Source organism: Monodon monoceros, unplaced genomic scaffold, assembly GCF_005190385.1.
Source record: "Monodon monoceros isolate NGI ecotype Baffin Bay Population unplaced genomic scaffold, NGI_Narwhal_1 Super_Scaffold_3, whole genome shotgun sequence".
In the NCBI taxonomy this organism is placed as follows: Eukaryota; Metazoa; Chordata; class Mammalia; order Artiodactyla; family Monodontidae; genus Monodon; species Monodon monoceros.
The window spans coordinates 30,804,733-30,825,963 of record NW_021703780.1 but is presented as its reverse complement, the minus strand read 5'-3'; the positions used below and the strand labels follow the sequence as shown (position 1 = coordinate 30,825,963).

The window sequence follows — 21,231 nt, the reverse complement described above, 5'->3', positions numbered from 1 at the left end:
AATACACACATGACATACTTGGTGTGGAATTTTTGGTATTTACCTTAAACTGTATTCTCTGCGCTTCCTGGATCTGTGGTTTTGTGTTGTCATTGATTTTTCAAAAACTTTGGCCGTTATTACTTCAAACATATTTCTGTTCTGTTCTTGCTTTTTTTCTCCTTCTTGTGTTCCAATTATGCATATGTTACACCTCTTGAAGTTGTCCCCCAGTCCATGGATATTCTATTCACTTCTTCATTTTTTTTCTTTCTATTTTGATTCAATTTATTTAAACTGAAAAATGAAAACAAAAACAGTTCCCCTCTTTCTCCCAGCCCCACACCCCACCTCTGGCAACCACAAATTTGTCGTCTGTATCTTTGATATCTGTAAACCTTTTTTTTTTGGCCATGCCACACTGCACGTGGGGTCTTAGTTCCCTGACCAGGGATTGAACTCGTGCCCCCTGCAGTGGAAGCGCAGAGTCTTAACCACTGAACTGCCAGGGAAGTCCCTCTATAAGCTTTTTTATTTTAAAGGTTCCATATGGCTATAAGAGAGATCATATGGTATTTTTATTATTTGTCTTTCTCTGTCTGACTTATTATGATGCTTATTTCACTTAGTATAAAAAAGCCCTTGAGGTTCATCCATGTTGTTGCAAATGGCAAGATTTTGTATTTTTTATGGCTGACTAATATTCCGTTCTCTCTCTACACGCCACGGTTTCTTTATCCATTCATTCATCGATGGACAGTTAGGTTGTTTCCTTCCCTACCTTTTTAACATCATCTATTTGGTGGAGAAATCAGGTTATTTGACCTGAAGGAGGTCCCACACTTTCAATCTGGTTGATTGTTTTCCCTGATTTTTTCCTCTGTCTGCTGGACTTCCTGTACACCGGCAGTTAGATCTACAGACTCAGATTCAAGTTTGTTTGGTGATACTTCATAGGGGTACATCACATCATGAAACACACCATGTTCAGCTGTCCCACCTTTAGTGATGCTATGATTGACTGGGGGGTTGAAGTGGTGCCAGCCTGACTCTTCCATCATAAAGCTCCCCATCAACCTTTTACCCAATGATTTCAGCAGCCTTCAATGATTGTTGCTAGATACATTATTTCACTGAGTTTCAAAATGGTGATTTTTATACTTCTACAAGTCTTTCTTGCATTTATTACCCGGAATTCTTCTACAAAGGAAAACTTTCCCCTAACAACAACTTGGTTATACCAAAATGCAGCAAAGATGGGATAAATGGTTAATTCCTCCCAATTTTTAAAAGCAAATTTAAAAGCAAATTTCAGAGTTGGTGGCTCAGTAACCTGCAAAGAGGTAACGTGTGACTTTTTGTTTTAGAATTGTTTTAAGCTTGTGGCTGAAATGTATATATATACTTGATGTGTTTTGATCTTTTTGATGTTCAAATTATCCTTAGGCCAAGAGAAGCCCCTTCAAGAAGACTCTTTAATGTCCTCGGTTCTATTGAATAGATGCATTAAAATTAGTCTTTGGTTGTTTCCTTGCTTTCTTGTGCAAGATATCCAAGGCTCATCTTATATATCTCTTGCCTTAGACCTGGAATCAACCATTTCACCATGAATCTTTGGCTCCTTTATTGTGGTCACTAAATCAGATTTAGAGACCACAAAACTAGGAACTTATTGCTACTGGGTTGTCAGCTTCTAAGCCTTTTCAATGGCTAGAGAGAGCTAGGAAATATGTTATTTTTTAAGAGAAAAAAGAATTAAGAACTCATATTAATTTTCCAATGTAACTTTAAATTATAAGAAGGCTACTGAATAAACATTAAGATTTCTTTACGGTTCTTTTTGTCCTGGGAATATATCTTACTAGGGATGTATAATCAGAATACTGTATTTAAAAAATGACCTGAAATATTGTTTTCTCTGTGTGGCTGTTTCACCGTACAATATTCAATTAAGATTATTTCTTTCAGTTTGAGTACTTTTTTTTTTTTAAATTATTATTTTTTTTTTGCGGTACGCGGGCCTCTCACTGTTGTGGCCCCTCCCGTCGCGGAGCACAGGCTCTGGGCGCGCAGGCTCAGCAACCATGACTCACGGGCCCAGCCGCTCCGCGGCATGTGGGATCTTCCCGGTCTGGGACACGAACCCGTGTCCCCTGCACCGGCAGGCGGACTCTCAACCACTGTGCCACCAGGGAAGCCACAGTTTGAGTACTTTTAAATGTTCATTTATATGTTCAGCAGTTATTACTCTTTGGGACTTGCCTTGTTCATCGTTAGTCAGGTTATTATTGACCTTCCCCCTTTAGCAGGTAAGCTGCACAAGAGGAAGGTCCCTTTCTATCTTGTTCACTGTTTACCTGCAGTAAAGAATAATTCCTGGCACATAACACACCCACATAAGATGCCTACAATATGGTAATTGTTGACATATGAGAATACATCATCCCAACCATGAGAAGTAGGTATTATTATCCCCAGTTAAAAGATGAGGAAATTAAGGCTCAAACAGCATAATTACTCATGCAAGCCCTCACATGAAGTCACAAGTGGAGACTTGGGTGAGGTTGGGCTGGTGGATGAGATCCGGGACTTACAGTGATTCCAGATTTGGATTAATTCCATCACTTACAGAAACAGAGGCCCTAATTCTCTGTGTTCCTGGAAAAGGAAGCTATAGCAAGAGTCTTCCAGCAGATGCAGGAGGCAAGGCAGGCCTGGGTCACCTGCCACCCAACTCTCATAACCTAGGCCATGGTCAAAAACTTTCCCTCTTGGATTTGCAACAGGGAAAAGGACTTCTCCCCGAAGAGGTTCTTTGTGGTGGAAGGAGCACTGATGTGGAGCCGGAGACCTGCTTTAGAGATCTGGCTTCACGTGTCAGCTGTGTGCCCCAGTCAAGCCACACAATCTCTGCGAACCTCGGTTTCCTCATTTGGAAGATGGGCTGATGGTCCCAGCTCCGAGCACTACCCAGGGCTGCTGTGGGATGAGCTGAGGCTGCAGGTGAGGAAGTACTGTGTCTGTGAAAGGCTCTCTAGGTAGAAGGGGGGTACTGTCCCTCCCTCCATTCTCTTCCCCGGTGGCATTTAGTAGAAGCGTGTTCCCCTCTGTCAAAGGCTTTCAAAGAAGTTGGCAAGGGATACGTTCACCCAGGAGACAGGCAAAACACTTTCCTGGAGGAAATCATCAAATGAAAAACAAAAAACAGGGAGTGGATGGAACATTTGGCTTTTGCTGATTACTTAAAAGAATCTTCAGAATAAACCAGAAAGTTAGAGAATCTGATGAAAGCTGGAGGTGGGGTCACAGTGGCACCACTCAACTCCTGTGAGGTAGGAATTATCTCCTCCCTTTTATGGATGAGGAAACTGAAGCTCCAAGAGGTCAGGAGACATTCCCAAGGGTGGAGAGCTGACCAGGACCAGAGCCAGAACTCAAAGCCTGGAGGGAAGTTCTCACTACTTCACCTCGTCGCCATGTCCAGGAAAGTTCAGCAAACTCTGGTAGGCAGTAGGGCTGAGAGAATCACATAGTGAATAGCCTACACTGAGACGAGCTTCACTTTACTTGGCTGAGCAAACACTGCAGAAGCTGCATCCTTCCTGTGCCACGTGGCACAGTGCTTGACACATTGAGGGCTCGCGGAATACAAGAGAAAAGGCTGTTTCAGAGGGTCCTGGATGATCCGCAGGAAGATGGAGTGATAGCCATGCTTGCAGACACTGGTAACAGCCATAGGAGCTCGTCCGGGGCCAGCAGTCATATTTGGCTTCACGGCCTTGAGGTCAAAGAGGGCTCGTGGTTTCAGAGGAAAAGAGAGAAGCCCAGAGGGAGTCAGTGAAAGGCCACATGGATCCACTCTGGGAGGTGCGGTAACGAAGGCTGTCATTTTACCTTCTCCATCCCAGGATCAGGTAAAAATGCTGACGCGGCTCCTCCTGGTTCTATCACGTCTGATTTCATGAGAGCTGGACCGACAGGAGAGGGGAGACCTGCTCCAGGTTTGGTTTCAGCACAGATTTATGACAATGCCCTCGGCAAACCTACAACACAACTCAACTATAACTGGACAAGACGCAAGATCACCTCTGAGCACTTTCTTTTTTTTTTTATTTTTATTCTTACATCTTTATTGGCGTATAATTGCTTTACAATGGTGTGTTAGTTTCTGCTGTATAACAAAGTGAATCAGTTATACATATACATATGTTCCTATATCTCTTCCCTCTTGCCTCTCCCTCCCTCCCACCCTCCCTGTCCCACCCCTCTAGGTGGTCACAAAGCAACCAGCTGATCTCCCTGTGCTATGCGGCTGCTTCCCACTAGCTATCTACCTTACGTTTGGTAGTGTATATATGTCCATGCCTCTCTCGCGCTTTGTCACAGCTTACCCTTCCCCCTCCCCATATCCATCTGAGCACTTTCTAAGCTCCTTAGGAAAAGGTTGAGCACTGAGGCCAGGTTCTATTATTTATTATTTATTTGCTTGTTAGTCTCCTGACAGTAGGGGGATTTGCTGTTGTTACTGTCTTTAACCTCTAGCTTTGCCTCCCTGACTCCTCGGAGCCCGCTTTTCTGTCTAGAACCACGTGGAGATCTCCAGTTCGTTCCATGGTTGAATCTGTGTGGTCTTAAACCCCTCTGCACCCCAGACTTCCACCTGTAAAATAAAAATAACAGTATCAATCTCAGAGCGTTGTTGTAAACCTTAACTGAGAGGGCTTCCCTGGTGGCGCAGTGGTTAAGAATCCACCTGCCAACACAGGACACGGGTTCGAGCCCTGGTCCGGGAAGATCCCACATGCCGCGGAGCAACTAAGCCTGTGCGCCACGACTACTGAGCCTGCGAGCCACTACTGAGCCCACACGTCGCAACTACTGAAGCCCGTGCGCCTAGAGCCCGTGCTCCGCAACAAGAGAGGCCACCGCAATGAGAAGCCCGCGCACCGCAACGAAGAGTAGCCCTCGCTGGCCACAACCAGAGAAAGCCCGCGAGGAGGAACAAAGGCCCAATGCAGCCAAAAATAAATAAATAAAATAAATGTATTAAAAAAAAGATTAAATGAGTTACAAATACATGCACTTGCGTGTGTGTATATTTTAGAAAACTTTATGTGGAACAGATGAGTACTTTTAGACAGCCTTCTCTCTCTGTTCACTGGAGAAAATTCTGTCCCATTCTCTGATTCCCTTTCCCATGCTGCCATCAGAACACAAAATGACAAGGAGTCAGGTGGTACCTGGAACTTCTGATTCAGAAGTCTGCACCTGAAATCACAATAAGGAGAAATGTTTTCCTCTGGTTTGAGAGAAAGGGAAAAAGAATGATGACTGCAAGGGGCTGGAGTTTAATTATTATGTATAATTATATATTTATTATATACAGATACTTTTGTTACTTTAATTTCGCCCTAGAGGGGAATAAATGACTTAATTCTCTTTCCATTCTTTTCCTGATTGGGATTTTTGCTCGTTGGCCTCCCTGCCTATTTATCTTATACAACATATCTCAGGTGATGAAACCTGGGAGCTGAGTGAGCAGCTTGGGGAAACTTGGGGCTTCTGTGGAGAGCAGCGAGCCATTGCCTGGGAGGCTGGAGGGAGTGTATTTGTTTAACATCCTTCCTCCTGCCTTAAGTCCAATGGCATGTTATTTCCACTGGGTGGGAGCCAACGCCGAGTTCCTCCCTGTTGCGTCCAACCTTGAACATTGCTCTGCGATTATGTTTCATCCAGGGATTAGCAAAACACAGAGGGGGAAAAAAACCTGAGAAGGTGTTTGGCCCGGGGCTCAGTGCTGCGTTAGCACAATCCACGAGCATCCTCGGCTAATTGCAGAACAGCAACAAACACACAGGCTCAGAATCTCGCAGGAGCGCTTCGTCTTAGGTTACTGTCGATGGTTTATTTATTGTGTCGAGCTTTTCTGTGTGTGTTTTTGTTGTTTGTTTTTTATAACCCCCCAAGGAGACGCCAAATAAACAAGCAGTTCGCACCCCCTCACCCTGGCTGTACCATTTCTCAGTGATCCGAACATCTGGGAGCAGAGAGCGGGCAGTGAAGTGTTCTTCTTTTTGGACTTGCCAAGTGTCATCATTCTGTCTTGAGCAAATCTTGAAGCTGCATTTTTCCTTTTATAAGGGGATACTGCTTCACTTAGCTGTTAAAAGCAGAAGACCCAGAGATTCCCAAAGAGACTCCTGAAAGATCAAGTTCTGCTACTGAAGTTCTGCTACTGGCAAAAGAGGCACAAAGGGGGCATTTCTGAGTCAGCGTCACTCTGCCCGTGGCCGCCCCTCCAGGGCTTCAGGGGAGCTGGGCTGCGGGCAGCGGATGATATGTGAGGGGAAGGACAGCGTCCTTCTGAGGATGTCTCGGCATCTCTTTTCTTCACCCCAGAGCTGGCCCCTCTTGCTGTGGCTGCTGGTCTGGAGCACGTGGCCCTTAGCGAAGGAGGCGTCAGAACGGACATGTGCCAGGGAGGAGGAGAAAGGAGGCCTTCCTCTGTGGGCCCAGGAGCGTGTGTGCCACAGCCTCTGCCCACCTCTCAGAACCCTAACCTTTTACAGCCCTTTTGGGGGGCCGGGGGCAGGGGAAGCAATACCTTAGCAGGTACTGAGCTGCCCCCAAGTTGCTACAGACCCAGGAGCTCCAGGTCAAGTTATCAAAACTCCGAGGCATGGGGTTGTGTTGAAATGGTTTGCAGCACAGTTGGGGAGTGTGTGAGGTCACCAGCTGGTCCCATGAACGACTGCATAAGGGTTACAGTCTTGAGAAAACGCCAACGACCCTGAGATGTTGAGACGACATCAGCAGAAGGGGGAAAACATTCGTGGTGCCAGCGACAGGTCTGGGATTGGAACGTGTAGCCGAAGATTGAAGTGAGACTGTGGAAAGGTTCTGTAGTTTCGCCTATGCAAGAAGGATGAGAGTCTGGCAGGTTAATTTGGTAAATCCATAAATCAAGAATGGGATTTTGACTTTAAACCATTATATTTACTGCATATTAGTTTAACAGATTCCACAGAAAGAATTCACTTGTTACCATAATGTTTTTATAAACGTCAAGGGAACGTTGGCTTTCCTTTCAGATACTGCCTTGCATTCACTAATATTATATTATTCTTTTAATATTACAAACCCACCTGAGACCTGACCAGGACACCACCTGATGTGCCATTGTGTCCTCTGCCCAAGAGTGTGGCCCAGGATTCAAATTAGGTGACAAGGAGGCCGGAGCACATTCTCCTGTCCTGACAGACTTCTCTGAACTTCTTGCCACTTGCTAATTAAGCGACCGAGGGGACTCAGGTGAGCTGGAGGAAAGCCCTGTCTTTCTCCAACAGCTAGAACAAGGTGGCTGTTTTCTAAGACAAATGTGGGTAATGAACAGAAGAAAGGCCAGTGGGCCGATCAAGTTCTATAAGAAACACATGCAAACAGCGCACCCTTCCATGACACAGGCTCACAGGGATGACAAACCGAGTGTGTGAGACATGTCCCGAGCAGGGGCCTGTGTGACCCCCGGAGCAGTGGCGGGAAGCGCAGCTCAGCACAAACCACAGGCGAGATGAGTTTCATTTCCCCTCTGGTGCATCTTGAGAGCGCGCTGGCAAACGAGCGAGTCTACTGTTTCTTGCTTCTCAGCACCTGTGACATCACCGCTGAATAAGTCAGGGAATCACAACCACATTTCAAAGAATCATTCAGTTTTCTCATTAAGAATTCTATAGGAATTTTTTTTTTTTTCCACAGCAACAGCCTTGCCAAAACAATGTTAAATATAGACCTGGTAATACCTTTCACATTGGTAGGCAGCAATGAATGTCTAACAGCGTATATGTCCGGCAGATGTACATAACTTTAGAATTAGGCACTGAATTTTACACAGTAACAAAGAGGACATATATTTGCCAAAAGGACTTTTTAAAAAATGAAGCAAAAAACCAACCTTGGGCTTGGTTGACCTAAGGGAAGCAAAACCTGTTAGCTGCTTCATTTTCTTGTAGGAAAGTGCTTGTTCAATGCACAGGGTATTTTGGGGTAAATGTATGTGTAAAAAAATTCAAAAGTGGTTAAAACTAGATATTTTGACTCACCAGCTCATATGGTAAGTTCCCCAAATTCAAGGGTCTGAATCCTGGCTCTCAAAGTATAGAATTATTTTTGAGACAAGAGGCATCATATGCTTGTCTGGGCTGCACTGCTTGGGAAAGGGACACAGTTAAGTTGCAAAGTGGTTAGGGTCAAAGGACCCCCTGCTGAGAAAATATACTGAGTCTGACAGCTTGGAATCTTTCGGCAAGATCAGGCCTAATGAGACACTACCTAAAAAGAGGTAATGAAGTAAAATATAATGATTAGAAAATGTACTTACATTAGTAACTATTTGAGGAGTGTCCTTTGTGAGTTCCAAGTAAACCACTGGCTTCCAGAGAAAGGGCTGAAAAATGGGCCAAGCTGGCCTCTAAAGAATCTTCCTGCTTGACATTGGAAGGATGGGAAATATGCCTCCACACATTTGGAAGATGGAGACATGGATGTTTCCTGAGTTCTCTACTTTTTGTCAGTAGTTGGAACTGATCAATAGATGATAAAGAACTATGGCTTTACAAACACAGCTCTTAAATGTAACATAACTTTCTGATCAGCCTTGGCTGGAACTTTTTAATCTCTAGAAGTACATCCACCAGTGAAAGTCTTCTTGGTTTTTGGGCAACAATATAGATGGAGATTAACCCTCTTCTTCCCACCAGGCTCTAAAAATTATTTTGGCCAAAATGTTTAAGTCAGGGGTTTCGGATAGCTTAAATGAGCTTAAAGAGCTTAAATGAGTCATTAAGAATTTCTCTGCTTAAAGTAGGCATATTTTTTCCTGGTAGACATAATGACATAACAGTAATAAAAATGTAATATTCAAGTAATTGCTGTAATGTAATTATAGTTTGGTCATAAAGTAAGATTAGAGGTCTGGGATGGCTGTTTGGTGGGTGTGTATTTCAGTGTCTGAATGTAGTCTTCGAGGTGCCTGTCCCGTCTCCCTGGAATGCTGGTGCAGTTCATCACGTAACCAGGTAGCCAGGAGCCCAGCTGAGCCAGCAATATCTAGGGGTTCTGTTTACCCCACCTGCCCTCTCTGGACACCAGCATCCTGCCTGCCACAGATACCTAACCACCACAGTAACTGGAAACAGTGTTTCTGGTCTTATACAGACAACAAAAGGAGAAGTAAAGAAGGTCAGAACCCTCCCTAGGGGAGGCACCAGATGTAGTTCATTGGCCAACCTGGAAGGGCCACCTCTCTGCCCACCCAGTGCTGTAGCTCTCGGGCTCCCTCTAATCCAAGTGCGGGGGATGAGGGGAGCGGGTGGGTTCTGCTCCCTCATGTCTCTGCTGTGCTGCGTGGTTAGCCTGATCTGGCTTTTGGAGGGGAGAACAATTTCATTAGGTCTGAACAAAAAGAGTGGAATTAGGCGTTTACCCAAAGTGTATCTTATCAAAGGATCTGTCATCATTGGAGGTATTCTTTGAACTGTTATACATGAATTTCTGTCTGCATTTCTTATTTAATGGCGTGACCTCAAGAAAGACAAAATTCAAACAAAAGGAATGCTTAACATTTGTGATCCAAAACAATAAAAAATTTAATTAACAATATTTACAAGGAACCACCGAAAGAACATCAGATTTGTTGTTGTTGTTGTTACTAGTTTTCCTTTGTAACTAACAGGTAATTTGTGGGGAGATAATTTGAGACTATGTAAATTTCTACTCCTTATCAGTCTTTCTCCCCCATTGAGGATCTTTTAATGCCATAACTCCAGCTATGTTTATTAGTTGGCATTCTATGGCAAAGAAGAGCTTTCACTTTCTCCCTTATTTATTTACTTATTTATATTGTATGAACTCAAAATTATTTATCTTATTCTATGCATGATAACCCATTCCTATAATCAAATTTTCCCAGATTTAGCCAGTGGGAGCCTCTTCAAGCTCCCATTTTTGATATTTCCCTGTGGTTCTTTGAGCAACTCTTTATTTTCTGGTGAATTAGGAAGTTCCAGGCTAATTTTTCAAGGCCTCTTTCCCTGCCCCAGTCCTGGAATCAGCTGTTTTTCCAAGGAGCCTGAATATCAGTGGAGAATACTTAGAAACTAAGATCTGGGTACTAGATGCGAAAGAGTATCACTTTTTAAGTGTGCAAAATTTATTTCCAGTGTGATTGGTCAGTTTGGAAGAATTCAGGGTGTCTATAAAGAGCTGAGTATCCAGAGGTGAAGGCTGCCTTTGGATCCTGAAAGATCCTGGCAATTTAAAAGGAAGTCAGCCCCTCACCCCCAGTATTACAGATCTGTCACACAGGATGCCAATTCTAGTCTCAGCAAACTGATAAGATCCTTAGGCTTTTCTCCCTCTGAGCAAATACTGTTCTCTAAGCCTCTGATAGCTCTAGATGTCTCTTAACCCATGGTTCAGTCACAAATCAGCAATGTAGAATACTTCACAGACTCAACTTCTTGCCAATATCTGTGACTTTAAGTATCTGTGGTCTCTAAATGCCCTCTTATGGACATGAATCTCACACCTACAAAGGCCGGCCGTGAATACAGGTAGCTACCTGTGCACAAGTGCCTCATCATTCCTGCTTGCGTGTCACCTCAGTAAACTGTGTAGAGTCTCATTCTGCACCTTGAGTCTGCAGTCCTGTTTTCCACAATGGTGACTGCTGAGCTGTGGCTTCAGGGAAGGTGGGAGGGCCAGAGGGTGGCAACAGTGGCCAAGAGCAACGGTGGGCGTACAGGATTTCCTCTTCTTCAACTCCGTTGAGCAAAGTTGAAGGAGGGCAAAGCGTGGGATTTGACTGATCCTGGAGAGCTGTTGGCTTTTACTTGGCATCTACACTCTTAGGGCTTGAAAAGTGTTATTTTCACCCTAAACTTCTATTTCATTAATCCTGTGTTAAGAGTGGTCTAACCCTGTTAGTTGGGTAGGCTGCTTCTGTTCCAATTAGCATATGTTTCCATAAGTGTTGAGTGGAGAAGGGGATGGAAGAGGCAGAATTTCTAAACTATTGACCTTGGAGGGACTTGTACGAAGGTGTGTCTGACATGAGTGTAATACAACTGAAAAGTATAATACAACCGGAAAAGCTCCAGTAAATGGTAAGCTATGGTTGGCGCTGACGATTTACGCTAAGCAGAATAAACTATGTTGGGAACATAAAATATTTCTAAGCTTACAGTCTATTCACTCAATACACATAACATTCAATCTTCCTCCTTAAAAAATAGATATTTAGAGCACTGAGAATCTCCAGAGGAAATCAGGTTATTTACTATCTTTGTGTTCGCCCATGTCACACATTCCAAGTTTAAGAGTTGGAAGTGCTTTGATATTCTCAAATGAAAGGTACTGTGTGATGTCCCCATTTAAATGTAAATCCTACTATTGTATTATCCCTGCCATTACATTAAGTGACTTTCCTTTCCACTGACAATTTGAAGGGGGAATGTCAGAACAAGTCTTCAGTAGCCAAACTGTTTCATTGTTCAAGTACTGACAGGCCAGTTGCCTAACCAGAAAATGCAGAATTAAACCAAGGAAGCTTATTTTGAGAGCAGGTCTGTGGCAATCTACCATATGTAGGACCAGGAGGTAAACAGGAAGTACTGAGTTGGCTTGGTCTACTCCTACAGGCAACAGATAGAAATAAAATCAGTGTTTACCAAATGGGAAAGCACAAAGCTGGTACAGAGAGAAATGCTATTTTCATGCTTCTAAAAAGGCATTACAAATAACACAAAGTTTCAAACCTATAATTAAAAACTATTTTTAAAAAGCTTTGATTAGGTTACCTTCAAAAATAGACATTGTAGGCCGAAATAAATTTCTTAAAGGTCAACTTTCACCTATGCTGGTTTCCCCTAATCCATTCTCTCTAATGCCCTCTTAAACAACAGACTTCAAGAGTAAAAAGAGTGTCTCAGAATCACTGAGTAGAAGTTCAGTGCTCCCACTTAACAGATGGGTAATCCAAGGCCCCAAAGTTAAAGCAATTTATAAAATGTCACACAGCCAAGTAGGGGCAGGGGGAATTTAGGATCTGAGTTATTCATGAGGCAAAAGTTATGGATAGACTGAACTTCTTAGTGCCAGACACAAGGACACAACCCTTTTGGTAAAGGGGCTAAATGCATTGTTGGTGTAGTTTTGACCAGAAGCCAAAAGAGAGGTTCCATGCATTCAAACTGAATAGACCCCCCACCTTTAGAAAGGACAAGACCCTTTCCTCTTTTGTTGTCAAAAGCCTCAACTGAAAAATGAGGTGATTCTGCAGTTCTAATATTGTGAATCTGAGAAAAGAAAGAACTGAAAAAGGTGATATGATCTAGGGAAGTAGAGAATAAACAAATGGAAATGGAGATAGATTTTTTTTGGGTGAGAGTAATTCATAATATTTAGAAACCTAGTTGGGTTGTTTGAGGTCAATTAAACTTTAGTAACCCAGTTTTCGGACCAACATCAGCACTCAACCCAGGAATAGCCCAAGAGAGGAATGGGCAAAGTACAAGATTAGGCAATTCAAAAAAGAACGGCGACACATGGCCATAAACACATTCAAAATATTCAACCTCAATGGTATTCAAAAATGCAAATAAATGCAGTGGTCAGACCTTCCCCTTCTTTAAACTGGAAAAGATTAAAAAAGGTAATGATACCTAGTGTTGGTGAAGGCACAGGGAAACTGACTTTCAAACATTGTTAATGAGAATGAAAACTGGAAAAACCCAACTGGAGGGCCATCTGGATAAGTCTTAAGCTTTTAAAATGAGGCATACCTTCCATGGAGCAATTCCAATTCTGAGAATTTGCCTTAAAGAAGATAAAAAGAGATTTCCACAACCAGTTTAGTGGATTACAACCGGGCACAAATTCTTTGCTGCTCTTCTTAACAAGAGATAGAGCCTATTTCCCTTCCCCTCTAACCTGGACTGGGTTTGTGACCAGCTTTGACTGCAAAATATAGAAGTGATGCTGTGGAACTTCAGAGCCACACCTGAAGAAGAATCACAGTTTTCATTTCATCCCTCTTGGAAGACGACTGCCTTTTTTTTTTTTTTTAATTGAAGTATAGTTGATTAACAATATTGTGTTAGTTTCAGGTGTTCAGCAAAGTGATCCAGTTATATATATATATTTATTAATATATTTCAGATTATTTTCCATTATAGGTTATTATAAGATATTGAATATAATTCCCTGTGCTATACAGAAAATCCTTGTTGCTTATCTATTTTATGTATAGTAGTTTGTATCTGTTAATCCCAAACTCCTAATTTATCCATCCCCTCCCTCCCTTTCATTTTGGTAACCATAAGTTCGTTTTCTATGTCTTTGAGTTTGTTTTGTAAGTAAGTTCATGTGTATTGTTTTTTAGGTTCCACATATAAGTGATATCATATGATATTTGTCTTTCTCTGTCTGACTTACTTCGCTTAGTGTGTTAATCTCTAGGTCCATCCATGTTGCTTGGAAGGACTCATGTTTTAAAAATGTACATTTCTGGTCTCTCCCAACTACTGGATGTGAATCTCTGAGGGATGAGCCTAGACACACACACACACACACACACACACACACACACACACACACTTCACCATGTGCTTTATAAATGATCGTGGTCATAAAAGTGTGAGAGCCGTGGTGCAGGGGGAACACCACCAGCATCACACCTGACCAGCTGGGCATTTGCACAAATGCCTAGAACATTCTTGCCCTGAAGTTAGTGCTTCCTGGGCCACAGATGGAGTGCCTCTAGGGGCACTGAGGACCCCTCCTCACACGGGAGGACACTGGGAGTAGGAGAAGCCATGCCTACACCCTCTTAGTACGATATTCTGTAGGTCCATCCATGTTGCCGCAGATGGCAATATTTCATTCTTTTTTATGGATGACTAGTGTTCCATTTTATGTGTATACCGCATCTTCTTAAACCAAGCATCTGTTGATAGGCACATTATCTTTTCAAATTAGTGCTTTCATTTTTTCCAGATATATACCCAGGGGTGGAATTGCTGGATCAGATGGCAACTATTTTCAGTTTTTTAAGGAACCTCCATACTGTTCTCCATAGTGGCTGCACCAATTTACATCCCCACCTGCAGAGCAGGAGGGTTCCCTTTCCCCACACCCTCTCCAGCACTGATTATTTGTAGGCTTTTTGATGATGGCCATTCTGACCAGTATGAGGTAATACCTCATTGTGGTTTTGATTTGTATCTCTCTGATAATTAGCGATATTGAACATCTTTTCTTTTTCTTTTGCGGTACGCGGGCCTCTCACTGTTGTGGCCTCTCCTGTTGCGGAGCACAGGCTCCGGACGCACAGGCTCAGCGGCCATGGCTCACGGGCCCAGCCGCTCCGCGGCATGTGGGATCCTCCCGGACCGGGGCATGAACCCGTGTCCCCTGCATCGGCAGGCGGACTCTCAACCACTGCGCCACCAGGGAAGCCCTGAACATCTTTTCATGTGCCTGTTGGCCATCTGTGTGAAGCCAGTTGTCTTTTAAATTCAACTACCCTGAAACTATCATGTGTGAGGAAGCCAAAGGTTGTCAGAAGCAAAAGGAGAGATCATGGGGAGCTCTGAGGCTCCAAATCTCCAAATGGATGAGCAAAGCCTTTTTGATCCTTCTGGTCCAGCTCAGCTGCCCGCTGAATGCAGCTGACAGCTACCAGATGATGCCATACGGAGCAGAACTACCTAGTCAAGACTTGCCTGAATCTCTGACTCCCCAGAATCGTGAGAAATGATAAATCATTGTTGTTTTAAGCCACTAAGTTTCGGGGGGATTTGTTATACAGCAAAATATAACTGAAACAGAAAGAGGCAGGCTCACCCCATCAAGCAAGGAACCATACCAGCTGAGGTGTTTATTGAGGGCTAAGGGAGTATGAACTGCCTAGTGGAAGAAGGAAGTTATAAGCTCTAGCTATGACCACTGGACCTGTTACAGAAATGATGACAGGAGTGGTTATGAGTATCTCTTCCTTACTTTAATGTGAATACAGCGTATTTGTTTGGGTATTAAACAATTCTTTATTATTTCCCCCTCTCCCTTTCCCCTATTATCAGGTATTAATAGTGGTTAGCTATATATCTCAGTATTTAAGTTGCAGGATATCAACTCATAGAAAAGGACAAACATCACCCCAAATGGATGTGTCATATTGGACTATATCCTTTTTTAAAAAAATAAACTTTTAATTTTAGAATAGTTTTATATTTATTAAAAGAATTACACAGATAATACAAAGTTCCTATATACCCCACACCCAGTTTCTCCTATTATTAATATTTGACATTAGTATGGTATATTTGTTACAATTAATGAACCAATTTTGATATGTTATCGTTCACTAAAGCCCATACTTATATTCAGATTTCCTTAGTTTTTACCTAATGTCCTTTTTCTGTTCCAGAATCACACCTAGGACCACATTACATTTACTTATGACATGTCTCCTTAGGTTCCTCTTGGCTGTGATAGTTTCTCAGACTTTCCTTGTTTTTGATGACTTTGACTGTTTTGAGTACAGTCAGGTGTTTTGTAGAATATCCCTCAACTGAGATTTGTTCGATGCTTTTCTCATGATTAGACTGAGTTTATAGATTTTCAGGAGGAAGACCACAAAGGTATTCATATCCTCTTTGGAGGAGAGGGTTAGCATGCGTCATGCTAGGGGGAAGCATTTTGCTATTGTCTTTATTTGGAGGATTTAATAGTACGGTTAAAAGTGTATGGTGTAGGGCTTCCCTGGTGGCGCAGTGGTTGAGAGTCTGCCTGCCGATGCAGGGGACACGGGTTCGTGACCCGGTCCGGGAGGATCCCACGTGCCGCGGAGCGGCTGGGCCCGTGAGCCATGGCCGCTGAGCCTGCGCGTCTGGAGCCTGTGCTCCGCAACGGGAGAGGCCACAACAGTGAGAGGCCCGCGTACCGCAAAAAAGAAAGAAAGAAAGAAAAAAAAGTGTATGGTGTATGGATACCAAGTTGACAAAGGGTAGACTATTTGGTACTGTGTCAACTTGGTGAAACTGAAACTACATTTCCAGAATTCCCTTCCCTATATGGTTCTGAGTAGAGTTGGCCAAAAGAGAAGTTTATGCAAGATTTGGAAGATGGCAGTGAAGCAGTTATTAACCTTTGAAGTTCACTGGTTAGATGCAGTTACTGCCACAGAAGTGCTGGTGGTTCTAGCTTATCCTCCCTTTCCTCCACTCTCCATCCAGCTCTTCCTCCTGACTGAGGATCCTATTTCCCAACAAAGGCTCCAAGCTCACTACCAGACACTTGGTGGTAGACCCTCAGAGGGAGCAGCTCTACAGAAGCATGGCTTCCTACAGACCTTCCTGTGAGCTGTCACTTTGCAACTACTTTGTCAGGTGGTTGTGCTTTGCTTCCCAAATTGATGGGTTGTGGACTTTTTCTCTGATCCTCCAACTTCCTTCCTAGGGTTTCACTTTCCCAAATCCTCCCACAGCTCTGGAAGATCTGATTCCTATAATAAAACCTTTATCCCATAAGCACAGTGGTTCTGACTCTGACTGTACTCTGACTGATACATCGAGACTAATCGTTGACCTGAGAACAATTAGAAAAGCTGGACAAAATGCAAAACAATTGTGTAATAGTTTTCTATGCTGCTGTTACAAATTACCACACATTTAGCGGCTTAAACACAAATGCATCACCTTACAGTTCTATAGGTCAGAAGTCTGCTATGGGTCTCGTGGACTAAAATCAAGGTGTTGGTAGGTATGTTACTTTCTGGAGGTTGTAGGAGAGAACCACTTCCTGCTCAGATTGTCGGGAGTTTTCAGTTCTTGGCTGTAGGACCAAAGTCCCGGTTTGCTTACTGGCTACAAGAGCCATTTTAGAGCCCACCACATTCACTGGCTCATGACACCCTTACTCCATCTTCAAAGCCAGCAGTGTCAAGTCCTTCTGATGTCACACTATCTTCCCCACTTTTCTGCCTCCCTCTTCTGTTTTTAAGAGCTCATGTGATTAGATTGGGCCTACCTGGATCACCTAGGATAATCTCCCTTGATTATCAGTTGATCAGCAACCTTAATTCCAGTCTTGCAACTTTAATTCCCTTTTGTTATGTGACATCTTCACAGGTTCTAGGGATGTGAATGTGGACATCTTTGGTAAGCACACTTTATTTGAGGCATCAGTAAAAAGCCAAGGCAGTCAGGGTTTGAGGCACTAGAAATTGAAGAAGAGGAAAGTTCATTTTTTCCTTCAGGGAATTTGCCAATTAAATGTGAGAGTAAGAGAAGCTGCATGGGGAGCAGTGGTCTAGGGCTTGCAGCAGTCTCACCGGGCTGGAGAGGCAGAGGTTGGAGCTTGGGGCTGAGGTACAGAGGTAATGAGGGACCACAATCTCAGACAGGAGGTAACTGCGGAGAAGTGAGCCTATAATCCTACATGAAATTTCTCCTTGAAATATACGTCAACTCCAAAGCTGCACATGTATGGGGTAAGAGTAGAGGCTGGGAGGTGAATGAGGTGAGCAGAAATTTCATCCATCTTATGGGTCAGGGGCTGGATTTCAGTGCTCACCAAGGTTGAAGGGTCTGGAAAACACCACAGGCTCTCAGCTGAGACCCTAGGTATACCTTCTATGAATACGGGCAAAGTAGAAAAAGATCAACCTTGATCTGACTACATCCCTGTCCGCTTGCCAGAAAATTAAATCCTCTCTGGAAGAAATCATCATCCAGAGCTTCTACATTTTTTCACATACAAGGTCTGGTATTCAGCAGAAAAAATCCTAGGCATAGTGGGATACAGAACAAAGTGATTGAAAACTAAGAGGAAAAAATCCCAGAGTACAAAAGCAGGTCTATAAGCAACTCAGACACTGGGGTAATCAGAAAGGGACTTTAAAATAACATTTTTAAAAAAGAATCAAATGGGGACTTCCCCGGTGGCCTGTGCTCCACTGGAGAAGCCACCTCAATGAGAAGGCCGTGTGCCGCAACGAGAAGAGTAGCCCCAGCTTGCCACAACTAGAGAAAGCCCGTGTGCAGCAATGAAGACCCAACGTAGCTAAAATAAATAAATAAATTAAAAAAAAAAAAGAATCAAATGGTGATTGCATAACTGAAAAAAAAAACCAAACCCTGAAATTAAGAGTTCACTAGATGGGCTTAATAGAATTTTGGATGCAGCAAAAGAGAAGACTAATAAAGATGGGTCAGTCAGTAGAAAATATCCAGATTAATAAAGAAGAGAGAAAAAGAGATGGGAAATTTCAAAAAGAGCATAGGAGACATCTTGCGCATGGTGAAAAGTCTGACATACATGTAATTAAAATCCTAGAAGAATATTTGAAGAATAGTGGCTGAGAATGTTAAAAAAAATTGATGAAAGACATCGAGCCTCAGATTCAAGAAATTCTATAAACTCCAAAAAAGATAAATCAGATATATCTGAAGGAAACGAAAATGCTAATTCAAAGAAATAATGCATCCCAATGATCATTTTGTAATGTAAATAAATATCAAATAACTATGTTGTATACCTGAAACTAATATAATGTTGTCATTTATAATTAAATAAAAAAATCAATCAATGCAATGTACCACCAAAAAAAGAGAAACTATATTATCATCTCCAAGGATGCAGAAAAACCATTTGATAAAATTCAACATCCATTCATTATAAAAACACTCAGCAAACTAAGAATAGAAAGGAACTTCCCTGGTGGCACAGTGGTTAAGAATCTGCTTGCCAGTGCAGGGGACACAGGTTTGAGCCCTGGTCTGGGAAGATCCCACATGCCGTGGAGCAACTAAGCCTGTGCACCACAACTACTGAGCCTGCGCTCTAGAGCCTGTGAGCCACCACTACTGAAGCTCACGTGCCACAACTACTGAAGCCTGCATGCCTAGAGCCCATGCCCCGCAACGAGAAGCCAGTGCAATGAGAAGCCTGCGCACCACAATGAAGAGTAGCCCCCGCTTGCGCAACTAGAAAAAGCCTGTGTGCGGCAATGAAGACCCAACGCAGCCAAAAATAAATAAATAAGTAAACTTATTAAAAAAAAAAAAAGAAAGGAACTTCCCTCAATATGATAAAGAGCATCTAAGAAAATCTTGCAGCTAATTTAATGATGAAAGACTGAATGTTTTCCCCATAAATTCAGGAAAAAGGCAAGGATGTCTGTTTTCACCATGACTGCTCAATAGTGTACTGGAGATGCTAGTCGCTGCAATAAGGCAAGAAGAAGAAATAAGAAGTATACAGATTAGAAAGAAAGAAGAAAAAACTGTCTTTATTTGCAAATAACAATCATCTATGTAGAAAATTCCAAAGAATACACAAAAAGAAAACAAAACAAAAATCCCTGAGAACTATTATAGCTAGTAAGTGAGATCAGCAAGGTTACAGGCAAAAAGGTTCATATACAAATATTGATTTTATCTCTATATATTAGCAATGAACCAGAAATTGAAGTATCTATGGATAAATCTAATAAAATATGTACTGGATTTACATTCTGAAAACTATAAAACATTGATGAAGGAAATCAGAAAAGACCTAAGTAAATGAAAAGCTATTCCACATTCATTGATTAGAAGGTCTAAAACAGTTAAGGTATCAATTCTCCCTAAATTGAGCTATAGATTCAAAGCAATTCCAGTCAAAATCCTAGCAAGTGTTTTGTAGAAATATGGAAAATCAAAGAACCTAGAATAAAAAAAGATTTTGAAAATGAAAAGCTGAAGGATTCATAAGACCTGATTTTATGACTTAGTAATCAAGACAGTGAGGTGCTGTCTAAGGATGAGCATATAGATCAATGGAACAAAACAGAATCCAAAATGGACCCACACATATATGGTCAATTGGTTTTAGACAAAGGTGTCAAGGTAATTCAATGAGGAAAGAATAATCTTCAAAAAAATGGTGTTGGAACAGACATCCATGTGCAGGGGAAGAAAAAAAAGGGGATCTTAAACCTTACTTTGCACCATATACAAAAGTAAACTCAAAATAAATCAAATACCTAAAAGTAAAACTTGAAATTTAAAGTATCAAGAAGAAAACATTGGAGAAAACCTTTGTGAGCTTGGGTTAGATCAAGATTTCTCAGATAAGACACAAAAAAGTATGATCCATAAAAGAATAAAAATTGATAAATCAAACTTCTTCAAAATTAAAACCTTCAGCTCTTCCAAAGACTCTTTAAGAAAAGTCAAGCCCCAGACTCAGAGAAAATATGTGAAAAACACATTTCTGTATCTAGAATACATGAAGAACTCTTATATTGTAATAAGAAGACAAACAACCGATTTCTTAAAATAGACAAAAGATTTGAACCAACAAAGAAAATATATGGATGGTAAACCAATACATGCAAGTGCTTAGCATCATTGGTCACCAGAGAAAAGCAAGTAAAGCCCCAGTGAGATACAACTATTTGCTTATCAGGATGGCTAAAATTAAAACAAGACAAAACAAACAACAGAATAGATCATACCAAATGCTGGCAAAGATACGGAGCAACTAGAAATCTCATATTTCTGATGGCAGTGCCAAATGGTACGGCACTTTGGGAAAACACTGTCTGTTTCTTATAAAATTAAATATTCACTTACCATATGACTCAGTGATCCCAATCCTAAGTGTTTACCCATTACCAGTGAATACATAAATCTACACAAAGCTCTGTCCACCCATGTTCATAGAAGCTTTATTCTTAATAGCCAGAAACAATCAAAAGGTACACTTAATAATGAACAGATAAACTGTGGTGCATCCACACCAAGGAATATTACTCAGCAAGAAAAGGAAATGAACTACTGATACACCCAACCACATGGATGAATCTCAAAAGCATTACACTCAGTGAAAGAAGGCACAAAAACTTTACATCTAAATTTATATAGAATTATTCCATTTTATGTGATATTCTGGAAGAGGTAAAGTTACAGAGACAGAAATCAGACCAGTGGTTGCCAGGGGTTAGTGATCAGTGGCAGATCAATTACAAAGGAACATGAGAGAACTTTCTGGCATTCATGTATCTTGATTATGGTGGCAGTTACACAACTGTGCTTATTTGTTAGAAGTCACTGAATTGAACCACACATCTAAAAAGGGGTTATTACTATATGTAAACTATACCACATTGAGCTAATTTTTTAAAAAGAAATAAATATATGTGCTGTGGCT

General features: G+C 42.0%; 1 protein-coding gene across 1 annotated transcript in view; it reads right to left on the bottom strand.

Annotated features, from left to right (window-relative positions):
• Positions 1-4,255: 4,255 nt before the first annotated feature.
• The window catches only part of SUPT3H (SPT3 homolog, SAGA and STAGA complex component), a 389,529-nt gene continuing 372,553 nt past the window's right edge, over positions 4,256-21,231 (bottom strand). The window contains exon 13 of the mRNA XM_029243539.1: positions 4,256-4,639. The gene's annotated coding sequence lies outside the window, so the exon portion shown is untranslated. The remainder of the gene's footprint in view (positions 4,640-21,231) is intronic.